Source organism: Peromyscus californicus, unplaced genomic scaffold (genome assembly GCF_007827085.1).
Source record: "Peromyscus californicus insignis strain IS unplaced genomic scaffold, ASM782708v3 Scaffold_8__1_contigs__length_139910024, whole genome shotgun sequence".
In the NCBI taxonomy this organism is placed as follows: domain Eukaryota; kingdom Metazoa; phylum Chordata; class Mammalia; order Rodentia; family Cricetidae; genus Peromyscus; species Peromyscus californicus.
This window is the reverse complement of record NW_026294606.1, coordinates 103,241,598-103,264,241: the sequence shown is the minus strand read 5'-3', so window position 1 is coordinate 103,264,241 and position 22,644 is coordinate 103,241,598. Positions and strand designations below refer to the sequence as shown.

At 42.4% G+C, this 22,644-nt stretch overlaps 1 long non-coding RNA gene across 2 annotated transcripts in view; it reads left to right on the top strand.

Moving 5' to 3' along the window:
- Nucleotides 1-7,049: 7,049 nt before the first annotated feature.
- The window catches only part of LOC128104462 (uncharacterized), a 732,114-nt gene continuing 716,519 nt past the window's right edge, over nucleotides 7,050-22,644 (top strand). Inside the window, exon 1 of one of the 2 annotated variants that reach the window (XR_008216011.1) lies at nucleotides 7,050-7,190. This is a non-coding gene — a long non-coding RNA (uncharacterized LOC128104462). Of the gene's footprint in view, nucleotides 7,191-9,144; nucleotides 9,444-22,644 lie in introns of those variants that run through there. The other variant, XR_008216010.1, reaches the window with a different exon arrangement.

Here is a 22,644-nt window from a genome sequence, read left to right as displayed (position 1 = left end):
GGACAGGGTTACCTCTTCTACTCTGACCTATGAGTTCAAAGGGATGAGTATCTTGAGACTGGGTTACTGGAATGGCATCACTGAAGAGCTGGCTAGGAATCTAGGTACATATTAAATCCAGTTCACGAGCAGCATGTAGTGGTGTGTGCATACGACACCACCGTTATCTTGTTTCCTTTTGAGACAGAGTCTCTCACTGGGACTCACTGCTTGCTGACTAGGCTAGACTAGCTGGCCGGAGAACTCCAGAATGCTTCCTGTCTCTGCTTCCCCAGTGCTGGTACTGCAAGCAGCTGCCATCCTGCCCAGCTTTTTTACATAGGGTCTGAGGATCCAAACTCAGGTCCTCACACCTGGGCAGTGAACCCTTTACAGACTGAGCGATCTATTCCACCCCCACCTCCAAATTTAAACTGAAATGGCACTTTGAATAAAATAAATGGCCAAGCCAGCAAATCCATAATGAGGAAGGAGAAGGCACAGTGGCTAAACTCACATTTGAAATGCATTTATCTATTTCCCACATTTCCATATTTTCATGTGTTTAAGTTTTCAGGTGAATTGAAAGAAGTAAGTAGGATGGTTGGGGGACTTGGCAGTCTCCGTGAGCTTACTTTCCACTAATTTAGAAAAGTCAGAGGTGTCTCATTTAAAATAGAGACCTGTGGAGCTGAAATAGACCCCTGAGATCAGCATCTCCAACCCTTTTGACCCATGGATCATTTTCATAGTAATTTATAATGTTGTCAACCCTCTTAGGAATTTTTAAAATCAGCTCATCATTTTTGCATGATATATTATGAAGAGGTAATTTTAAGCAAAAACTTTAATCTTAGATCAGTACATTATTAAGAACTGCATTATACATTTTATTTTAACATAATCACTAATGAGAGTATATAAAAACACACTTTGCCTTTATTCATTTGAGGAATGATAAATATTTGAAAAATCTACATAAAAGAAATCATAAAAGTAAAAGTATGAATTGATAAAAAATAAATTGAAAAATGACATTATTTTCACAGTGTAACTTTGGAATTGAAATGTGGATTAATATAAAAAGAGGAAAATTGCTCTCATGATCTGATATTTAAATTTCTTAGATTCTTATGCTATAAAAATATATTTATTTTTATAATCTTGATGTTTGTGATTTAAATGATGACATCAGAGTTTGGGTTTTCCCTTCTCCAAAGAAATAATTTTTGACCAAAAAGACCCAGAAAAATCCACACTGGGTATAATTGTGTGTGTGTGTGTGTGTGTGTGTGTGTGTGTGTGTGTGTGTGTGTGTGTGTGTGTGTGTATGTGGATGTATATGCACTTTAGCATCCTTTCAAGTAGCAAATGAGTATGGATGCTATATAAGACTTTGTGGGTGTGCAAGATGGCTCAGTGCACAAAAGTGCTTGCCCTACAACCTGAGTTTGAGTCCCAGAACCCTCAGTGGAAGGAGAGAACTAGCTCCTAAAAGTTGTCCTCTGACCTCCATAGGACTCAGTGGAATGTGTGTATCTGAACTTATACACACACTAATTGAAGACTTTTGATCAATGAGTGTGTCCTACAAACTTACTAAACTGCTGGTACAATTATTACTATTTTAGTCTCATAAAATCCTGTTTCATTAACCCCCTAGTTTGACTTTGGTTAACCAAACATCCTGGTCATTATGTATTGTGTTGCATGATAGCCAAGGGAGCTGAGGATCAATCATACAGTGGTTAAGGAACCTTAATGGCCAATGGGCTAGGATCAGAGGATCCACAACTTATCTTCACTGACCCCAGACTTTATTTACATATGCCAGGAGGCTCTTGGCCCTTTCCATTGTAGAAGGGAAGAGTATTTCATGTATTATTTTACTTATTTTTGTAAAGAAATGGAAACTGATGATAATGTTGATGAGTGTTCATTGTTGGCATAAGGAAATTGGAGGCAAGAGAGATACAATGAAACTATCAAGTTCATACAGTAGTGCTAAAGCCCAGGACCCCTGACTCTATGGCAGCATTCATGGGTTTTGACTATATCATTTAGCATTTTGCCCAAGCTAGTTTTCAACTAGTAGGCCCACCAGTGAATTTACTCCACGTATGTATGATGTTGTAAAGCTGCTGGTCAGCAGATGGAAGGAAGCTCATCTCATTACTCTTTAGACATCTTTTTTGAAGATGCCAACTCATGAGATGTCTTCCTTTACATATGCTAATTTTCTAGTTACAATTGTGTCTAAGTCCCCTACAGCAATTATCCACTTTGCCTTGAACGGTATAGAAGTCATGATCATTTGTTGAAAGCTAGACATCAACTAAATGAGCTTACATGATGATAGAAGAATCTGGAAGGTACCCTGAAGTGGCTGACATTCAGTGCACAGAAATTAACCCCCAATAGTATAAACAATCCCTACAAATTTAGATTGAAGAATAAATAGAGTTCATCATAGTATTGTGATGTCAGACAGCTAGTTCAACAGAATTCAAGATGTGTCCATTTCCCAAGTTGGTTGGGTCATGCTGGTTTCCCTGCAGTTTGTAATTTCTTCAGTTGATTGATTGTTGACTGTCCATTGGTCCAGCATATGTTTATTGATTTGCAGTCCTTCCTCTTCATTGTTAAATTTGTCAAGTTGTGTTATCATCCAATTCAAGATTATGACATCATTTAGAGGGTGGTGGAGACTATTTTAAATCAATCCATTGCTTCCAGTAGAGTTGAAGGCTTTGTGTTGGTAAGGCATTGTGCTTTGTTATGTATGATACACAGTGGAAAGGAAATCAGCATAGAAGAAGAAGAAGAAGAAGAAGAAGAAGAAGAAGAAGAAGAAGAAGAAGAAGAAGAAGAAGAAGAAGAAGAAGAAGAAGAAGAAGAAGAAGAAGTCAAAGACCGGGAGGTTAGAAATCTCTGCTGTCCGGATTGCATGTCTTGATGAAATAGAAGCATCCCTTGGTTCTCTGTGTTGACAGTTCTTGGCTCCAGTTTTAGAATCATTCAGAGAACAACAACCTGACCAACAGTTACTTTCCTCTCTAGCATTTCTCTCTCCCAGTTTTCACAGCCTCTGCATTCTCCATGGGGCCACATGGCACCTGTGCAAAGTTCTGGGGAAGGACCTGCCGGTAAGATCTAAGGAGATACTCTGGCTGTTCTTAAACCATCATCTATGAAACTGGGCCCTGAGTAACTAGTGTTTGCAGCATCCAAGCTTGCAGGTCACAGACTATTCCCTATGCCTGCTCACTACCAATTAACACTCTTTGGTCAACTGTTCCTATGGTCACTATTTAGAAAGATCCATTTCTGACATTGGCATATGAACTATCTTGGAAGAAAGCTATTTGTTGGAAGACTTTTGTCTAAAGTTCTAAGAAACACTTTTGTTCTTGGGGCATGTCATAAACAAGCCTTTATTTATTTATTTATTTATTTATTTATTTATTTATTTATTTGCTATTACATTTCCAGGAAACTGACCTGGGTGGAAGCTGATAGTGCTGTCTTCTCTATCTCTTTAGGACTTGCAAATAACATGTTCTTAACAGAAAACCAAGTTATTAAGGGAACATGAAATGGCATCCTTAAAAACATTATGGAAATAACCTAAATGTTTATACCCCTTAGCTATTATTAAGAGCCACAAGGTTCTAAGTGGGACACAAGCTTACAGAATAAGTATCATTTATGGAAACTTTATTGGCGATATCCATGAATAATCCAATGTTACACTGAACATACTAACCCCAAACAAATACCTTTGGATGATAGTTCTTATTCCTTGACCTCCCCTGTCCAACCCACACCCCAGCCGTGCAGTGAGGGGAGGGGGAGAGGAAAGAGAGCTCAAAAATATAAAGCCAGGCTTCCTTCCTTACGTGTTTACTATCTCAGTGGGATCCCCACCAGCAGATTATTCACGTAGCTATGTTGTAAAATCGTCGATTTTTAATATCTGAATTACTGAGTACAAACATAACATTTAAATAAAAATAATGCGGAGTTATTTATCTCTACCAAATCTTCTCTGCCCCATAGAGGATGCAGGCTGTCTCTCTAATGATGCAAAGGAGTTGTAAATTTCCAGCTGAGGATGGGCAATAACAAAGAGAGGGATCTCCACGAGGCTCTAATGTCCGTGGAGTGGCTTAGGAGGACAGCTTATTAGTTCTAACAGACTGGTCAGTGCAGGGTCGCCTCTCTGCCTCCATCTCCCCCCAGCAGGACCACTCTGTCTGGACTATATTTGGGAAGAAAGAAGTGAGGGGGAGGGGAAGGAATATATCTCAGGGACCTCTCATCTTCCTAGCGTTTACGGCTATTTTTTTTTCACTTCTCCAATGTGCTATTCTTGTTCTGAGTCCAGCCCTGCTCTTCCCTTCCCCATAACTGCCCATTCTTCTCCCCTGGTAGTTTATCCGTCTTTACATTGTGTCGCTAAAACAGAAATCCTGGCCATGCTCCACTTCTCATTATTTGTTTCATTTGTAGAATTCACCCCTGAATAAGCGTTTATAAATATATAGCTAAATGAATATTTACACTGGTGAAACACACACACACACACACACACACACACACACACACACACACAGAGAGAGAGAGAGAGAGAGAGGAGAGAGAGAGAGAGAGAGAGAGAAAACTGGGAACAGAATCCAGCGTAGTAGTTCAGCTTCCAATTAACAGGACCAGCCAAAGGAAATAAGAAGGAATATAGATACACATGCCTACACCTTTTACTGTCTTCAAAAATCAAGATCAGTCCCATTTTAGAACATTATAAATCCATAGGATAGTGTAAATCAATCACACCACGACCCACGCTTCTCAGCTTTTCACAGAAGAAAAGGGTTAGCTAACCACCCCCTTTTACACACGCACTTCTGTGCTGTCTTTGATTTTTTCCATCATAGCTCGACACCTCACCCCTTCTCCTCCCCAGCCCCAGCCCCCAGCTCCCATTCTCCATCCAAAAATGAATGCAAAGAAATACTATTAGGCTGTCTGGTTATGTATTTTTTATGAGGCCGTACAAGACGCTGTGTGACCCCTTGCCGCTCGTGTTATAAGCACACCGAAGATGCTTTTCATTTGGGTTTTGCTTTTCAGCCTGGGTGACCTCTATTAAATAAAAAAAAAGGGGGAGGTGGGGGCTGTGAGGGGACGCCTAATATGTGACCCCAGGGACTGGTCGCTTCAAGGATTACATTTAATTCATATGATAATATTGAAATATAACGTTCCTGGGTCTAATGTGGGGGCTATTTTCTCTTTCTTTTTATTTCAGAGACTTGGTGATGAGTCTTGTCATAGATATTTTTCATCAGTTTGGAGCAGAGCTGTAACCCAAGTACTGGGGTCAGAGCTGTAACATTACCTTCTTCCCTCTTCAAATTCAGACCAGGATCATTAAAAAAAAAAGTCTCTTTTCCTGGTTTCTCTGAGAGACAGATAAATTCATTTCTTTCTCATGTGTGTCTACCAAGAGTTCTGTTGCAGATAAAGAAACAATTCATATTTTAGCATTTTTTGTCACCACACCCAGTCACTGACTCCCAAGTTCTTTATTACTATAAAGGGTAACATCTTTTTAACATCCTTCCTTCCTCCCATCCCTCCCTTCTCCCCTCCCTCCCTCTCTCCCTTCCTCCCTCACATCAGTTGTAGATACATAATGCTAATTTCCTGTATGTACATGTGTGTTCATTTAGATAATGACCTGCCTTTGGGTCCTCCTGTCTGGTGTACACACACACACACACACACACACACACACACACACACACACACACACTGTAATCTCTATATTGACATTACTCTAAACTTATCCTGCTCTCTACAATGCCCACATTGGTCGGTGAATGTCCACTTGCATATGTTGTACAGGACTTACACGTTCACCAAAAGAGTATTTGCCTCCCGCTTCAGCTTAACACTGTTCATAGCATTTAAGTTTATGATTGATGCTGCAAAATAATTTGCAAACACAACCCCCCTGGCCAATTTTCAGAATCAGATTCCTGTTAAAGGTTCCTCGGACATAGGATATCTTTTTTTTTTCCTGGTTGAAATAAACTGGTTGATAGATAGATCTCAACTCTCCACCGTTCATTGTGTTTCGAAAATGTTTTTTATTCCTTTCACTTTAATAGAACAGTACTTAATTTCTTGGTATCAGCTGCCGCTCCTCAGTGCTGTGTGTCGCTGTCCTCCAAGGCAGGTTCCTTGGAGGGCTGGCGGCATCTCACCAGAGCTAATAAAGTCAATTAGGGTAATGTTATACAGTAGGCCACTAGGAAATCAGATGTGTCTGCATCGGTCCTTCCGTGTTTTCAGTTCATACCAATCTTGCTCTTCATAAAGAATATATAGAGATGGCTTTTATTATTAGTTTGTAGATATATATTACATTATAATCTCTCTCCCATCTCTCCCTCCTTTTCCTCTCTTTTCTTTTTAGTTATTTCAAGAGGGAGAGAAAAAAAAAACTCAGAGAAATCTGCGGACATGTTCACACGTTTTCATTACTAGGAAAGTACTGCTGAAAAGTGATCAAAGCTGGTAAATCCACGGCGGCAGCTGAAACCCCCATCTCCAGCCCGTCTTTTATTATTACCCAGGTATTACCACAAATGTGATTCAGCAAATAAAGCCCCTGGCTGCCTGGCTCCCTCTGCAATCAGCAAGCCAAGTGGGTCTGCCATGGGGTTTCCTGAAGGGACTCCTAATTGTTTTACATATGTTCACCCCACAATCTGAATATTCCTGGCATCTGGGAGACTGGTGGAAACGTACAGATGTCTCCATGTATACATGGAGTCCCTATATTTTTGCCTTTGTCAGTCACTGTGTGAGGGGGATGTTTTGAAGCAGAGCCCAGGTTCTCCTTTGTAAGGCATTAGCTATGACCCTCCTCCTCTCTTCCCGCCCCCAGTAAGCCCTGGACTTCAAGATGCCTCCTTGACTGGAGCTCAACATGGAGTTGTCTTTTTTTATTTTTTTTTTAAAACCCAGTCACAACACAGAGAGAGGAGGAGGAGGAAGAGAGAGAGAGAGAGAGAGAGAGAGAGAGAGAGAGAGAGAGAGAGAGAGAGAGAGGAAGGAGAGAGACCCTGAAGGATGGGTCTCAAAAATTGTAAAGGAACCACAGGGGATTCCTTTTGAGAGCCACAGAAAGCAGGCTAGCTGAGGTAAGGTAGATGTGAAAGTCTTTCTTTTCTTTTTTTTCTTTTCTTCCCTCTCTCTCTGTCTCTTGCTGGTGTGTCTCCCTCTCTGCCTTCTCCCTCCCTCTTCATATTCACCCCCCTTTCCCTGCGTTCATGTGCTCTCCCCCAGTAGCTGTCTCTCTTTGGATCTGGGAGGGTGGCTGGGGGTGGGGGGGAGCCACCTAACTTCTTCCCTGCTTAAGCAATCTGAGAATGGAACTCATGTGAATATGCAAATGGGACTCCTGGCCGCTTGCGTTGCCGACACGTGTATGTGTTGTATCTCCCCCCCACCTCCCTGTCTCCGCGTCTGATCTTCAACAGATTGCTGTTGTTTCCTCTGATCGCCAGCACAGCGTGCTGGAAAGAGAGATGGGGGGGGGGGGGAGGTGGAGATTGGAGGGAGTGTGTTGTGGGGCTGGGAGGGAGGAAATCATGACAAGATTGCTGTGACTTTTTTATATTAATGTGTGGCTTTTTTTCCCTAGCTCATTTGCATGTCAAAGTGGCGGAGGTGTGAGGGCAGAGATTAGGATGGGGATGACATAATGATGTAATGAATTAAATGTGATCACTTCTCCCAAGCTGGGGGTGAGGTGGGGGGGGGGGGCAGCAGCGAGGTGGGAGGGGGGGGAACTAGTGTCAGACAGCCAGAGTGAGCCAGCAAGAGGGGAGCACCGCTTCTGATCTGCACCGTGGTTGATTGATGTCACCGGCTCTCGGAACGCATCTTTTTTTATTGTGATGATGATGATGGTGATGGTGCTGATTGAGCTGATTACACTTAGCGTTAGTGTGAAATTTGAATTTTAAGTGGTCAGTGCCAGAGCCCCCCCCCCCCCCCCCCCCACCCAGTGCACGTGATTATTTGGTCCATCAGTGCAAACCCTTCACTGTCAAAATCTAACACCGCTCTGGCGTTCGCTTTTATTTAAAAAGGACGGTGCAACCTCCAGGAAAGAGAAGATGACTAATTTGTAATATTACACAGAAGGCTGGAGCACAGGGCCTTTTATGTGACTGCAGTTCTGGTTTTGAGTATGCAAAAAAAAAAAGGAGGGGAAAGGAGATTAAAAACATTTTTATTAGGAGAAGGCAGAGAGAGAGAGAGAGAGAGAGAGAGAGAGAGAGAGAGAGAGAGAGAGAGAGAGAGAGAGAGAGAGAGAGAATCTTTCACTATATTGGTAGGGTGGCAAAGGTTTTCACCATCGACAATAGAGGAAACACAATTTCATCTCTGGCATTCAGTGTTATCTCCCTTTAATAACAAAACCAAACGAGGCTGATTGCGAACAAAGCAGATCGCCGGGCGGCTGGGTTGCAGGTCCGAAAAAGCAGCACAACTGGGACGTCGTCCCCCCCCCCTCCTCCTGCAGCCTGGTTTGTTTGCAGCACCTGAAAACGTGCACAGGGGGGAAAGGAGAGAGTCTTTTCCCTTCCTTTTAAAAAATGTGTGTATGATTAAAAAGAAAACAAAACAAGAATATAAATACATACTCCAAAGATTTTCAGAGTTGGAGCTTTATTTCAATCACATTCATCCCGTGAGCCTCTAAGTTTCCTTTGGCTCCTTCTGGTGTCCTGCACCTTGGACTTCCTAAGGTATAGGAAACCGGTGTAGCAACTTGGAACTAATTGTCCTTGCTGCAGTAGCCTCGGTGGTATACACGAGCACTCAGGAATTCACAGACGTCACTACCATTAATTTATTGAAAAAGAAAATCCAAAGCAACTCCATTAGTTTTTTTTTTCCCCCTCCCTTGTTATTGTTAAGGGCTTTAAATGGATTTCCTAATTGGATAATTTTATTCACAAAGAATAATACACAGATGGAAAACAAGCCCGGACTCCGGGGTGGGGGTGGAGTCGGCAGGCAGAAGGAAGGAGAATCATCAGTGCGAAGCAGCAGGGTCAAGTTCACGGAGACCCGCTCAGGTGCTATGCTAAGAAGGGCAGAGGGTGCGGGGAACAGCACGGATGTGAGAGCCATCTGACCTTCCGGCCTGCGGGAGGCAGATGGGTGTCTTAAAAATGTTCAGACAACACAGCGGAGGATGCGTTTGCCTTCTTTCTGTCGTGTTTAAAGTAAAGCCCGGCGTTACTGGTCCTTGTTGATCATAGCTACTTCAGATTCATCCCAACCGCAGTTCTCCTAAGACGCAAGCATCCTGGGTCTCCCTTCTCTCAGTTGCTGCCGTCAGAGCTGTGTTTCCTGTCCCCCAAGTCCATCTTTTGGAGGTGAGCTGGGTTTCTGACATCTCTCTTCTCTTACCCAGTTATGATAACTATAAACCAGGTCCCAGTGGATGCCACACCCAGACACTATTAGCAGCAAAGTTCATCGACTCCCATTCTTATACCCTTTACCTGCCAAATAATGTACGATGGAGCAGGGCAGTGCAAGTTCTGAGTCCTGGCCCTACGGCTTCAACACCTGTATCCTTATTCTCCTTTCTTTCCCCAAGTAGGCCGTGGCCTCCACAGCATCCTGCTTTCACCCTGCCTTAGTCTCCTATGCCAATAAAGAAGAAAGGCAGCCATGAGGATTGTTACTATTGATCTGCCCAAGGGGATCATTAGGCGTCCGTATCAATCTACAAATCAGTAGGCCTGTGTTACTAGCTTGGGCAGTCATTGCCAATTTGTTCCTATTAGATGGCCGAGCCTGGAGGTGTGTGATGAGCAGATCGGTCCTTATCTCAGCGCTGGGTTTACAGGCTTGCTGCCAGATGCCAGAGTTTGCTGGAGTTTTGTTTTGGGGTGTGGAGGTGATGGAGAGTGTGTGAGAGAAACAGGGGTCTTTGGGGGCCTTCTTTCTGAGCCTGACAGCTGCATGCCCTTTGATTAGACTACCGAGGTAAACCCCACCCTGTTTTGTCTTAGTCATTACTAGTGGGAACTGGCCCCCAGTATCTCCCGGGAAAGCTGCCCATAGGAACCTCGAGCAGAAGTGTCTTCTCTCTCCTTGTTTTGTTCATGGTCTGCATTCCACGTCGCCCCCCCCCCCCCCACCACCCCAGCCTCTGCTCCCAGCAGTGTATTTACTGTTGGGCAAGTGACATTTTTCCCTGATATTTTCTCTGTAGTTCAATTAGATAAGGTAAAAGTTAAAGCTGCAGGTAATTTTGTTTGGGCGAATCATATTTACCTTGTCTCTTTGAACTGAAATCTAGAAGGAAATGTGTTCTGGCTGCATTCTTTATTACGGCTGTGTTTTTAAATCTTTAAAGATCATCTTTGTCTCTGGTCTTGGGCTCCGAGAAAGCAACAACCAGAGTGAAAGCTCCATTCCGTTTCATGCAAGTAGATCGTGAAAAATAAAAATCACGTTTCCACGGAGGAAGGGGAGGAAAGAAAGGATAATGAATAAATAAGCACAATTTATGCCGTTACCGCTGCCAGCGTGACATTTCCTCTTCATTATTTTGTGAAAACCTCAATTTTAAACCTGGTTTTACTCATTTCTGACGTGAGCATTATTCAGTATAAATATCTGTCCATTGCCAGGCCTCGATGAAGCTCCGAGTGACATTTCTGCTTTATAGCTTGCACTGGGGATGGCGGGGGGGGGGGGGGGGGGGGGGGGGGGGGGGGGGGGGGAGGCAGGGTGAGGGGAGGCAGGGAAGGTGGGCTGGGGTGGAGTGGAGATGGAGGGGAGGGACCAGGCCCAGGCTGCATCCACTTCCTGGGAGCTGGGTTTAATCCTGCAGTGCATTTGTCCCTCGTGAATAATAATCTCTTTTTCCAACTGGGGATAAGGGGTGCTGGGCCACACATCTCAGCCTAAACTGAATGCTTAACATATGTCTTTGCTCTTGAATTGGCTACTCAAGAGGCAGGAAAGTTCTTTTTTTTTTTTTTAAACAATCTTTCAAATTTTGATTGTTGAAAATGAGGCATAACTGTTTATCAGTAAAGGCCAGTTTCCAAGGGCTTTCATCCTGCTTTTGAACTGTTCATTGTATTTCAGCTTACTCTATCAAAAAGAAAGGTCCTGGCTGATACTTCAGATGACCTTGAACTTCCTAGTAGCTGATAATGGCATTTCCTCACTTGTGTATTTTTATTATTGCATTTCTCCCCTCCCCCCCCCTTCTTTTGGCTTCCTTTTGGCCCTCCTCCACTGCACCCCCTCTAGCTCACCCCCTTTTCAGCAATACACTCATCGGACAAGAGCACGCTTTGCTTTCGGGTGTTACTGTTGACTAGCTCCCAGAGTTTCCACAGGAGCGTATCTGTGTGGAGCTGATGATTCTGGAAGTTAAATCATTCTAATTTATCATAACCCGGCCAGCCCCACACTTTCGCCTTTTCCTGAGCATGTAGAGAGATCAACTGGGAGTGGACTCCGATGAACGTTGGGAGAATTTGTCTTGCAGATATTTATAAGCTTTTTCTTTGGGAAGGGAGTCTCTTTTAGGGTGGCCTCCAGGCCACGGGAGAGCAGAGTTCACTTTGAGGAGGCTGCTGCTCAAGCTGTTGCTTGTTTTCTCAGGAGAACTGGGAATTCAAATTGGTTTTACCAGTGATACGCTGTCAAAGCCAGATGTATCTGTGAATAAACTGGTTATTTAATAATTCTGCGATTCTCCTGCCCCTCTCCCCCACCCTGTCTGAATCAATGAGAACTTTACAGTGAACGAACCAACAGCCCAGTGAAGCAAGCAGCCCAGGGGCTCAGTCTGATGCTCGGCTGAAGGACAGAAAGTAGACCTTTTTGCATGTCTTTGTAGCAGCAAAGGGAAACCCATCATTTTCTCATCACATAAGGTCTTATTACGGAGGGATGCTGACAGTGTGTTGCAACTTCATAGAAACTTTTCATCAGGGAGGGGCTGGCTCCCTGGCTATGACATTTACAGTTGGTGAGTGGCCTAGCTAGAGCACTGCACTGGGCACATTCATTGCCTTGTTCTCTTTCAATTTTGATAGAAAACATTTTGATTTCTTAAGGTCCTGTTTCTCTACCCATGTAGTTTTCTAGTTTCCCTTGGCTTATTTAGCATGGTTTCATGGGTGCCGTTCCTCCATGGAAGGGGTAATACATTCTCTGCATGCTGTTGTCAGTCTCTTCCTCTCTCTCCCTCTCTCTCTCTCTCTCTTTCTCTCTCTCTCTCTCTCTCTCTCTCTCTCTCTCTCTCTCTCTCTCTCTCTCTCTCACACACACACACACACACACACACCTGGAACCTTGTGTAGATTAATGGTCAGTGTCTCTCACACACGCATATTGTGTTGTGATAGTGGAGAGACGCTGAGAATTACTGACAAGATCCAGAATAATTCCTAATGCTGTCGAAGGCTTCATTTTCTCCTCGGCATGATGGATGAGGCTGGAGAAGTGCTTTCTGAGATCATTATGTGTATCGTTCTGTTAAGTGTTATTAAAGTCTGTCTGTCTTCAGCAGCATAAACAATATCCCCTGCTTTCAGTCGTTGCCTGGTTTTCAGAACAGTAACCACATATCCCTTTCTTACCCCCTTTTTCTCCATCCTGAGATCATCTGGCTATTAATTCCTGCCATAAAATTATTGAGAATTGTGTTTTTCTTTCCACTTAAAATTGAATAGTATTAACCCATAAAAGGTTCTGGCTTATTTTTAAACCAGTAAATATTTTAAAAATTCATTTTATTAAAAGAACCAGATGTGGTGAGTAGCAGACTTTGGACTTTAGGGCTAGGTTTATAACTTCAAAGGGATGTAAACGTCTTTTATTTTCTGGGGTCTCCATTGTATTCTATATCATTGATACATTACCTCGAGTTGGTGGTGCAAGACACGGGATGAGGTTGGACGTGAGGAAAACCGCATCTAAGAGGCAGATGGATTCCGAGGGGACCTTGCAGGATCATGTACACAGAAGAAAAACTGTCCAGTACTCTGGGGTCAGGGAGAGTTGGCTTCTTAAAGACTGTGCCTAAGGAGGTGGATTCCTATCAGTCCAAGGAGCAGTTTGCGTCCAAGGGTTGGGGGAAAGGGGGTCTAGAGTGAGAGCTGAATGAAAGCCGTGTGGAATACAGCAGCCAAGGAGAAATGACAGATGGCTCACGTTAAAACTGAAGCAATTTCACTGGAACAAAAGAATTAACTTTGAAGGTTCGGAACTTTCTCCGAGTCACAGATTGTTCTGAACCCTGTGAGAACACACAGGGCTCCCTGCTTTATCAGCCGCTGTCATCCTGCTGGGCCCTCCTCTGTCCATTGTTGTTGTTGTTGTTGGTTTTGAACAGTTAGCTGGAGTCTCTTCAGGCCCCTGGAGGCACATTCAAAGAAAACGAAACCAAAAAGAAGTAGGCCCTCACATTTCCTTCTAAAACACCATTTCCTCTTTTTGGGGATTCACTGCAATCTAGCAAGTCTGAGTTTTAGACTTTTAATAGAATCGCGTAAGTTTGACACACAGCTGGGGCAAGCCCAGCCATCCACAGCACAGCCAGTTTCTGAACATTTAATTTTATATTTGAGTAATTCTCCAGATCAGGCTATAATCATGAATGTCATATAAAAAGTTTTTTTTTTGTAAAGAAATTACATTATTTCACAGATGTGCAAATACTTCTGAGAAAAAAATTACATTGATCAGTTTTTAATACCCCCCTGTCTCACCCTTCAGTCAAAGGAAAAAATAGCCCCCCTCCATCTTTGTCTTCAGAAAGGTGCTAGATTGTAAACATCTGAAGGACATGAAAGGGGGTTGGCCAGTCCACCCCAAACTCTTTCCAGGTTTTCAATCCTTTCAGCAACAGCCTTCAGTTTGCAGAAAAGAGGGAGGGTCTGTGGAATATAAAGAGACAGGAGGTGTCTCTGTTTGTTATTAAAATTTAAAGAACAGAGCAGCACTCCAAGGGGCTAACACCGAGTCCACTCATTTCAGGGGCTCAGGCAGCAAGAGGGAAGGATTCCAGGCAACCTGGAAAAGGTGGTGACTTGGAGACTGTGTAGGCAACTGCCACAGAGGAAGATTTCGCTGTGACAGAGGACAATAAGCGAGGTCACAGTCATTCCCTTTACAGTGGCTGAAACAATGGCATGTGGGTATTTCATTTAAAGCTGTTCAGACAAACACTCCTTTTCATTTGGAAGGAGACATGATTATTCTTTGTTTTGTCTGTTTATTCTGGTTCAGATAAAAACACTTTGTAATTTCTGGGTTTTTCCTATAGGAAACATTTCTGGAAGGGACAGCTGACTAGACACTGTGGTGGCGATTTCAGGGATAGTCAGTCACCTGTGGTTGGAAACACCCCACTGTCATTCAGGGCTGAATGACCAAGTGTTCCCGAGTCTGAAACAAAACAAGCGAATTAAAAATCTGTACTGCATGCTTTTCCCACGTTTCTTTCTTTAACAGCTCTCACCAAGTGATACTGCATGGCCTCTGCCCCATAGAATATTTAGATATTTGATATATTGTCACAAAGATATTGTAGAAGTGAAAAAATTGCATTAGCATTTGGCCATGGATAATGATTTGTTTAAGCTACACAACAGTTGTTCAGGCCCTCTTTGCTGAACCAACTTAAATTTTATTTTTATCTAGCCCCAAAGAGGGAGATAATATTGAAAAAAATAATAAACTAAGATGTCGTATTCAGATTAGTATGTATGGAATCACAAGCACCCCGTTGTCTTGCCAAAATCATACATGTCAGATAAAAAAAAAAACTAATCTAAAAACGCTGGGTTTATTTTCAGCGTGCAGGCAGTACCAAACTTGGAGGGCTCTTATCACAATGCATGGAAACTCCTCGGCACAGAATCGTGTACCGAAAGCTGTTACTCCGAGCGCGGTTCGTGTATTGGAACGGCTGTGACAGCGCGATACAGTTAAACACTTGTACAATTCTTAGAAAAAGAAAGTCAGAAGGGGACCTGATTTAGATAAGAATTTTAAAGGATCCTTGAAATCTCTGAAGGAACCTCACTTCCAACTTCCAGTCACAAACTGGACTGTCTGTCCACTTCTCTTTCCTTACCTTGTCCAACCCACTTGGAGGGACCTTGGAAGTAAGAGCTGCCCTTCGCTTGAGCAGATCTCCTTCTAAATCCTACTCATTTAAGAAAATTAAGGAGCTGGGTTACTGTTATTTGCAAATTATTTCAAGTGTCTGCTCTTTTATACCCTCATAGGAAATGAAGTCCTCTGGTAGTGGGACCCCTTTCTCCCCTACGCTAGTTTCTCAGTTTGCTCCCAGATGGTTCTGCTGTTTTCTAGCAAACAGATTTTTGTGAATATACAAAAGACTCTTATTGGTATTGGTACCTAATATTTACTTCTGGGAATCTGCACACACAGAATTGTTTTTGTTGTTGTCGAGCAAATGCTCTATTGATATACGTACATTTGTGTGTGTGTGTGTGTGTGTGATTGTATGTACCTGTCATATACTTGTTCAAAACACAGATAGATATACATGTGCATATACATACATGTGGCTCCTGTGCCATTGTATTTGTTTGACATGTAAATTCATTCCTGGAGACTGAATACACAGGGAACATATTCTCCCATGCGTAAAATTCCTTTTGTTTAGGTTAACTTTTTATTTTCTAAGCTGAGTGGTCTGTATTCTTTGCTAGGCAGGTAGGGCCCATTTGTTAATGCTGCCTCTTTGGAGACTGACACCTTAATAGTGTTTATATGATGGTCTCAGAAAGTCAGCATTGTAGTATCATTTTGAAATTGCCCTCCTCGGAGGAAAAAAAGCCGCCAACCTAAACCTAAACAAATCTCCAAGCTGCAAGACCCCAGCCTTTACGCAAACAAAAACCATGCAATATTCTTTAATCTGGAAGGCTATGGCTTGCTTAACCTCGGCTAAAAATAATAATCTCAGGCATTAGAGAGAGCGACCCAAATCTTCAGTATTTATGACTGAGACCTCTGATAGACAGCAGAAAGATAGTATCCACTTGTCTGTCTCAACTTCATAATCTTCACAGCCTTATGTATTTAAATCTCGGAAAATGAACAGATGAAAGTCCTGGACATTTCTGAGGAGTTTGTCCAGTCCCTTGCCATCCAAGAAGCTTTACAGAAAGGTCTGTGCGTTCAGCTTGGGCAGCAAAGGGGCTTGGGGGAATGGTGAAAGCTATCTTTTTTCGGTCTATAGAGGTTGGTGTGGGCCATTTAAAATAGGATCCTGGAATTTCCAGACCCTGTCTCTATCTTCTAAGTCATTTCTGTACCTGGAATAAAATGTTGCCGTAGAAATTATTGACATAATGGTCCCCATGAGGACTCATAGCCATCAAAGTGAAATCTCACAATAAATCCAGAGGCCACCTGGAGAACCACCGTTAAAGAGCTTTTTAGAGGAGGGAAAAAACTTTAAAAGCTTAATTCTTCTTAAGCACAAGTTCACTGATCGCATCTCTGTTGCGCTTTCCAAGAGTCAGTTTTACTTTTAGCTTTGTTAAATAATCCTTTCAAGCTTTTTTTTTTTTGACAGAAAAATGCTGCATTCTGTATAGATGACATCACTGTCCCCCTCCAGCCACACTGAAAGCCAAGAGTTACCCAGCAATGAGCCACAGTAGGGATTTCTGCCTGTCTCGGGCATAAAAGCCTTAAAACGTGAGGTGGGTCTTATACTCCTACTATACAATGCCAGGGACATTATTGATCAGTGTGGGGGGAACCTCCACCCACAGCTAATTACTCTTTGTGGAGTCGGGGAACTAATGCTGTTTTACACTTAGCACTCAGGCCACACATTTCATCCTCAAAATGCTTTGAAAACATTAACTAATTAATCATTAGCTAATTTAGCAACTGACGATGAAAGTTGAGACGCTGAAGGAGCTTGGATTCCACCAGCAGTTTGTGCACACACCCCCCTCCTATGGAGCCAAAGACGGATTGCTGTCTGGAGAGGAGGGGGTGAGGGATGTGAAGGTTGTCAGGTGTGGGGCAATTTACAGGGTGCTGACCAGGTGATCCCTTTAAGGGACAGAAAAAGCCAAAATCAAAACCAAACCAAAACAAAACAGAACTTTGAAGGGATACACTCCTGGACAGCCATAAAAGGTAATGGCCAGATTCTTTTTTAAATAATAAAAAAGGTGAACAAATGAAATATAAAGGCCAACTTAGGAGAGTCAGCCTTAGCAAGAGCATGTGAAGAGTCTTGAAATTTAAAAGTGTGGTTAAAGATGTCCAAAAGGGGGACTAGGAAGCAATGGATGTTTTATTCTTTAGATGCCAAAGACTTGCCTTAGGGTTATAGCAAGATAGGCTCTCCCCCACCCCTGTGTGTGTGTGTGTGTGTGTGTGTGTGTGTGTGTGTGTGTGTGTGAGAGAGAGAGAGAGAGAGAGAGAGAGAGAGAGAATGATCTTTTTCAGTTAACGCTTCCTGGGTCCGTGTAACCCCTGAGCACTGCCTTAGAGATCCAGCCTCATTTAAGAAACTCAACACAGACACCATAGGGACTTCCCTGTATGTCACCACCAAATGGAACTCTCTTTCCAGGGGCTTTTCTGCTCTGCACTGTGGCCCCATCCGCTATGTGAATGAGATGGGAAAATAGTTCAGGAGTTTCTCTAAGCTATCAGCAGACCGCACAAGCTGAGTTTTCTTTAAAAAATACGGAGACAGTTCATCTATAGAGTCACTGTGAATGAGGGCGTATGTGTGGTCCAGTTCTTTCAAAGAAAGAAACACTCCACAAAGCCACCAGCCTTATAGAAGGTGGCACCAGTGACTGCCTTTTTTTTTTTTTTTGAAAAAAAAAGAGTGAATATATTTTGCATCTATTCAGTTCGTTCTGATTCCCACACATCCTTCTCCGGCAGCAAGGAAAAGCAAGATTGTAGAATATTGGGGAAAAAAAATGTCAGATGTACAAAATGTATTCTCAGTCTCACTGGCATATCCCACAGAAATGTTGCTAAAAGGAGCATCAGACACGGCTGCTCAGCTGTCCAGTGTGGATCCCACAGAAGAATTACTATCCCGAGGAAAACTTCCCACCCGGCAAACTCAGAGGTTCCTGGTAGATCTGAGGAGGCAGTGGGAGCAGCTGTGTGCGTCTGACATGGTACATTGGAAGTGCGTGGCATTCGGTGGGGGAGACTGAAAGCACACACCGCACACTCAGACATGGTACCTGCCAGGGCTCACTCCTGGCCACGAACATTTCAGATTAATACGGATCGGTGCTCTTCTGTGCCCGATCTTGATGTCTCCTCCCACGGCTTGTTGTATTTTATTTTTGTGCTAGGGACCTAGGTGATTGCCGCACCCCTGATCTACACCCCCACTTTCTAGTCTTCCCGAACGTATTGCCCATGGCTCCCCTGATTCTAATTCTTCTATTTCTTCCAGCCTGATACTGTTTTTAAAATTCAAGGCAAAGTTGTTAATGATATCCCTAATTTAGGGAATTAAAATTTTGTTACTTCTTGGTAGGATCTTCCTATTTTAGGGGCAAAAGAGGGTTCATATTTAAACATTACTTTTTTTCACTTTTGATAAATAATAATAATAATAATAATAATAATAATAATAACTTCTGACTTTTTCCCATCTCTTACCTCCTCTCTATGATGTTCCCTGCGACCTTGTCATGGTGGCACATTTGCCCCCTGCTCTTCTGAGAACATGTCTAATAGCTCCCATCCATGAGGTGACCTTCCTTTTCCTCCCCACTGCTAGCACTTTCCAGGCAGACGTTTGGAAAGTTTTGGGATCTCTAGTTAGTCTTGCAGTTAAAAGAATTTACATGATGCAGCTTTCTGGACTCCCATTTACACTGATTCTATTTCAGTCTTTTGTCTTAAAATAAAAAAGCATCATTTCGTGCATCACTATGACTCAAAGTCAGCTAGAACATCATGCAGGACAATAGTTCCTCTAAATGGTGTTCTGTAGTAGTGTTACCAGTGGGGAGGGGCGGTTCTGTCATTTCTGCACCCCACCTCCACAGGCAGCGTCTGAAGGGTTTAGTTGGTCATTATTGCCATGTGGGTGGGGTGGTGGTGGGGCTGGTGACATCTAGTGAGTGGAGACCAGAGATGCTGTGTGTCATCCTATACTACATAGGATGACCCTCTATAGTAAAGAAACTCCTAGCCCTAACATCAGGTTGTGTATTCCTGCTGTTTCTTATATTTGTATCTGCAGTTGGAAAACGTCAGAGACTTTTGGGTGTGCACTGAGTTTATCATTTTTTTTTTCAAAGCAGTTGTGAGAACATGGCTTTGTTTTATTGGAGGTATAGCTGACTTGTCTAGCTTCTTAGCGCTCCCTTCCCTTAGCAATAACAGCTTTGTGTGCAAAATCAGAAACGGCGGTCCTAAACATCCTTTCTCTTTCTCGCTTTTGAAGACTGTGTCCCAGGGAGGACGGAATGAAAGAGGTGTTGTAGATGAGTAAAGGATGTGCAGGCAGAAATGTGAGAGCAACTAGAATCCGGACAGATGCTGGTGTTGGAAGAGGCACCTTGGACGCTGCATCCCACCCAGTTAAAGGACGTTCAGAGACCTGATGCTTAGGAGGCCAGGGCTCGCTGTCTTGGCTCTTCACCCCCTCCCACTCCACCAGGATGGTTGGCTTTCCTGCTGTTATTTTACAGAGAGAAAAAAAAATAAAAAAAAAACCCACCAAACCTCTGCAGAGTGGATTGTAACACAAGCTGCTTGTAAAATTCACAAGCTAGAGATTGTAGAAATGGACCCCAAGGTTACTCACGCACTGGTGATTCTATTTTCTGGGTGTGGTTTGTTACCGAAGAGTAGTTGAAGGGACCTGAAGACAGCAGGACTTTGTAGAAAATTAAAAAGGAAAAAATTCTGGGAGGAGATCTCAGAGGAAGAACACGGTGGTTTATAGTAGGGACTGATCTTTCATTCATACACATACACATTCATACATATGTACATGCGTATGTGTATGATACATGCATGTATTTCCTACTGTTTAGAACTGTGAAGGGTAAAGGACTGGGTGTCTCTCCAGTTCATCTAGCAGCCTTTTAAACTAGCTTTGCTTTTGACAATGAGGTTGAGCTACACTTTCCCAGTAGATGGCATTGTAGTCTGTTCAGTGGTGAAGTGCTTCCCTTAGCCAATAGGACTCTGTGTGTGTGTGTGTGTGTGTGTGTGTGTGTGTGTGTGTGTATATATATATATATATGATTTCCCCCCCCCCCGAGTGTCTTCCTTACTAACACCCCCTCTCTTGCATTAAATACTACCTTGAGGTTATAAATAAGAATCTTGTTTTTGCTAGTTACCTGTAACTCTCAAAAGATTTGATTTAGGAGGAAAAAAGATGCAGTAGATAATTTAATGTCGCTATAGCAAATGAAAAAATATATGGGCTAGATCTGGGAGTGTGGGCTATAGATAAGATATGCAAGTATAGAATATTTTCAGATGACACTGTTTCAAAATGAGAGCTGCTTTGGTCCTCTGAAGTCCACCTTTTTGGTATTAACTCATTATATCCTAAATAGTTTAGTGTGGGCATGATAAAGCCTTGATAAAGTTTTATTCTAGAGCAGAGATTGTCCATCTGTGCAGCGTTCTTTTTAGACTGACCCCTGACAAACTTCACATCTTTGTAAGCTGATTATTTAAAAATTCTCTTTAACAAAAATCGTCTGTCTGGAGTCTGTGCATATTATATGTAGACCAAAAATTGAATAATGTTTTTAGCTAATTGTAAATATTATCTTCATGATAGTCTTCCTTCTTTTAGACCATTGAGCCTAAAAATAACAGCAGTAAGTGATTGAGCCAGCCCCTGTTGTCCTTGTCTGGTGTTGGAGAAAGATGCCTATGGGTGATTTCTTCTTCCTATCAGAGTATCAGTTTGCATACTGGTAGTGAGGGGCTCAGAAAAACAACCAGTACATGAAACTTGATTTCAACAAAAGAGAGAAACGATCATATGGAGAATAAATACGCTTGAAAAAAGATCTCACAGTAAGATTTTCTGTAAATACCCTTTAAAACGAAAGACGTTAGATTATATTAACTGGGATCGAAACAGAGTTACATTTCTTTCTTTTTGTTTTGATGAACTTTGACAAGGAAAATACTATACTTATGTGTCTGTGTGTTTAATTGACTCTATAGTGCCATAAAGTTTATTTTTTCCATGAGACTCCCATCTTTTCTTATAAAAATATTTTTCTAAAACTGTAAGTTTCTCCCCCACAAACCCCACCCCAAATCCTCTTTGTACTAAATATACTCTATATTTCTCTGATAGTCATTTGGTAATAGTATTTGACTTCCATTTATCAATACCGTTTCTTTCCATTATTTTTAATCACAAGATTATGAGCTATGTATTTAGTTATTATTTAAGCTAAATGGTGTCTTTGGCTGTTAGCTGGAAAAGATAATGTCCCAATATCAGGATTAAGTTCTCATCTCTATCAACTGGCTTAAAAATACCCAACTTGATTCCTTTTGAATTAACCGAGTCTTATTTTATTTTATTTTTTTTTTCCAGTATCACCGATCACCATAGTAACCACTAGCTGTCAGTTCAGCTTCTGACATTTTTCTCATTTGGTAAGATTTCAGAATTGCCATCCTCCCTGCCAACATGTCATGAACAAGAAAAAAAAAATTGCATGAAAAATCTAATGGGTGTCTGGTCTGATTGTCCTCATTCGAGGCAGGAAAGACAAAAACTGATGAATTGTGAAATGTATTCAGAGGGATTCAAGGAAGCAAGTGCGGGGGGACCCCTTCCCCCCACCTAGCTTCTTTTTGTTATGCTTGATGCTCCATACATGCTTACTCTGACATTCCGGTTTGTAGAAATTTAAGACTAACAATTTTTTACACTCACCCAGCTGATCTCTCTCCCTTATGCTTTTTTTTGAAAGTCATTATTAAAAATGAAGTCACCAAGGCTCATATTTAGCTTGATTTCTCCTAACATAGCTTTTTTTTTTTTTTTTTAAAGTCAAAATTGGCTTCCAATATTTAAGCTGCTTTGCTTGCCAGTGAGTGACAGCTTGGAAGCCAGATGTGGACTGTAAAGCTACTCGGTGGGTTTGTGGGTGTGTGTGAGTGACTGAGAAAAAACACCGGGCCCATTTGAAACAAGAATCAAAGCTTAATCTAGACCTTTGCTTTACATGGTGAAGGACAGCAAGAGGAAGCAGTATTTTCCAGTTCTTTCCAGCATTCCGATTTGACACACGAATGGGGAAAGAAAGGTCCTGAATTTCTCCCCCACCTTTGTAAACTGCGTAGGGAATGAAAGGAAAGTGTTTCTTTACTTGTGCAATTCCTTCTTTTTGATAACCAGAGTTGTTACAGCAGAAAGCAGAAAGGAAAGGACCCGATCTTGCTGTTTCCCGCATGTAGACATGCAGATTAATGAATCCCTGTGCCGGGTAATGTTTGTGGATCCTGTCCCCAAGACCCAGGCAGGGCGTTTACTCTGTATGTGTCTCAATGCAGGTAAAT